Here is a 3339-nt window from a genome sequence, read left to right on the forward strand (position 1 = left end):
TTTTGAACCACAGAAGTTTTGAGTTTTGATGAAGCCCATCTGGGACAATATCTAAGATGCAATTGCTTACACCAAGAACACAAGTTTTCTCTTGCTTTCTTCTAAGAGAGTTATGGCTGTAGCTCAGGAAGAGCTTGCCATCTTGGAAAGTCTTGGAAAGTCATAACCCGGGATCTGCATGGGGTTATTTGGGGTACACTGTGTGAAGTGAGGAGCCCAACATCATTCCTTTGCATTTGGATGCTACTTATTATTACGCTACTTATCAAAAGGACCATTTTCTCCCTAGTGAATGATCTTGACATCTTTGTCAAAAATCAGCTGCCCATAATTTCAGTAGTTTGTGTCTGGACTCTTAATCCTGTCACATCGATCTATATTTCTATCTTCATGCTCATACCGCACCATTCTGAGTACTGTGGCTTCGTGGTAAATTTTGAACTGGGGAACTGTAACTCCACCAACTTGGTTCTTCTTTTCAAGATTGTATTGGATATTCTAGCTTCCTTGCATGTCCTTATGAATTTTAGGATTGGCTTGTAAGTTTCTGGGGAAAAAAAGGAAAAAGAAAAAGACATTTGGGATTTTGATAGAGTTTATGTTAAATCTCAGGACAGGAAATGAGGAAGGCACTTGTTAGGATGAGCACTGAGTTGTTATACTATATGTCGGCAAATTGAATTTAAATTAAAAAATGTAAAAAAAAATCTCTAGATGGATTTGGAGAAAGTTGCCATCTTCACCATATTAGGCCTCTGATCCATGAATATGGACTATTTTCCCACTTATTTGAGGCTGTCTTCATTCCTTTTATGTTTTGTGACTTTCTGTGCACAAAACTTGAACTTTCTTTGTAGAATACATCATACATTTGCTACTGGAAATGGATGTGCTTTTTAAATTCTGTCTTGGATTGTTTGTTGCAAGTGTATAGAAACACAATTTATTCTTATATGTTTATCAGGTACCCTGTAACTTTGCTAAGCTTGTTTATTCATTTTTGTCTGTTGGTTTAAGTTTATTATTATTATTATTATTATTATTATTATTTTTAGTGATCTCTACACCCAACATGGGGGTCAAACTCACGGTCCCAAGATCAAAAGTCACATGCTCTACATACTGAGCCAGCCAGGTGCCTCTGTTCATTGGTTTTAGTAGGAGTGTGTGTGTGTGTGTGTGTGTGTGTGTGTATGTGTGTGTGTGTGAGTTTCTTAGGATTTTCTATAGGCACTATCATGTTATCTGTGAGTAGAGATAGTTTTACTTCTTCCATTCCAATCTGAGTGCTTTTTGTTGCTTTTTCCTGTCTAACTGCCCTGACTAGACTACCTCCAGTAAAATGTTGAAGAGGAGTGGTAAGAGCGGACATCCGTGTCTTGCTCCTGATCTTAAGGAGAAAGCCATATGTTGCCCTTAAATATGATGTTAGCAGTGAAATTTTTGTATATGTCCTTTATCAAGATGAGGAAGTTTCTTTTTACTCTTCGTTTCTCACTTGTATTTTATCATGTAAGTGTGTTGGAATTTGTCAAATGCTTTTTCCTCATGTACTGAAATGTCATGTTGTTTTGTCCTTTATTTTATTGATATGATGTATTACATTGATTGATTTGGTGATGTTTAACTAACATTGAAATCCCAAACGGTCATGGCATATAATCCTTTTTAGATGTCACTGGATTCAGTTTGCGAGGATTTTATTCAGGGTGTTTGCTGTTATATTCATAAGGGATATTGATCTGTAGCTTTTCTTTTCTTACAATGTCCACATCTGTTTTATTTATGACAGCTGGTTTAAAGTCTCTGCCTATGAAACGCAGCGTCTGGGCTCCCTAGGGAGACTTCCTGTCAAGTGCTACATGCTTCCTACCCCCCTGCCCCATGGATCAGCCATATGTTTCTGTTTCTTTATGTCTCTCTCTCTCTCTCTCTCTCTCTTTGGTGAAAACTGTACATTTTAAATAATATAATGTAACAACTCTGGAAATCAGATTGCTCTTCACCTGCCATATTTGTCATTGTTTCTGCTGCTTGTTTAGTGGCTTTCCTGAACTCTTTCTGTAGAGTTTGTGTTCCTTGTTGTGTGCGGCCACTGATTAGTTCAGTTGTCACCAGATGACTGCAGGCAGCTGACAACCCTGCCTCTGCCTTTGTCTCCCAAAGGTCAATTAAGGTGAGAGATGGGCCCTCCTTGGATCTTTTCCGGGCATGTGCACAGCCCTGCACGTGTGAATGGTCATCTGGATCCCTGGGAATGTTTCAAAGTTTTCCAAACCACTACTTTGGACATCTCATTCCTCCAGTTTTCCTTTTAAGATTCTTAGCCAGTTTCTGTTTTCGCCAACTGGTATCACTGCCTCAGGCAGCTCAATGTTAAGCAATTGCTGCTGATTGTTTTTGACAAACACCCTGGGTATATAGCTTGTTTGCACAGAATGAGTTCTGAGTCAGGTCAAATAAAGACAAGCCCTTTGAGTTGATAGTTTCCAGTTAACTGTCAGACAGTTCAAATAGTGATCATCCTATAGCTTTGGAGCCTTATGGGAAACTCCAAACTCATTTGGTCCCCGAATGGCTGCCAGGCTAGTTTTCGCATTCACCATGGATCTGCAGCTACTGACTTTTACCATGTGTGATGATTAATTCTATGTGTCAACTTGACTGGGCCATGGGGGACCTAAGCATTTGGTCAGACACTGTTCTGGTGTATCTGTAAGAGTGTTTCTGGGTGAGACAAACATTTGAATTGGTAGACTGAGTCAAGCATACTTCCCTCTCTTATGTGAGTGAGCCCCATCCAGTCAGTTGAAGACCTAGATAGAACAAAAAAGACTGAGTAAGAGGAACTCCTGCTTAACAGCTTGAGTTAGACACCAGGCATTTCCTGCTTTCAGACTTGAACTGAAACATTAGCTATTTTTGGGTCACAAGCACGCCGGTCTGCAGACTAGAATGTACAGCGTTAGCTCTCCTTGTTCTTAGGCACCACCACCAGCACTCCTGGGCCCCAGCTTGTAGACAGCAGATCCTGGGACTTCTCAGCCTTCATAATCAGGAGAGCCAATTTCTTATAGTAAATATATTTCTGTATATTTTATATATAGAAACATCTATAATAGGGTGTGTATGTGCATGTCCCATTGGCACTGTTGGTGCTGCTTCTCTGGAGAACTCTGACTAATATAACATGATTGCTGCGCTGTTGGTTTTAAAGCTTCCACGGAGGTGGAGAGGGGGAGGCAGCATGAGTATAAGTCAATAGGCCACGAGGTTCACTTATTATAACTGAGACTCAGCCATTTTTCCTGAGCAGGTGCTTCATGAGCTGTTGCAAGG

This window comes from Vulpes lagopus, chromosome 5, assembly GCF_018345385.1.
Source record: "Vulpes lagopus strain Blue_001 chromosome 5, ASM1834538v1, whole genome shotgun sequence".
NCBI classification, from domain to species: domain Eukaryota; kingdom Metazoa; phylum Chordata; class Mammalia; order Carnivora; family Canidae; genus Vulpes; species Vulpes lagopus.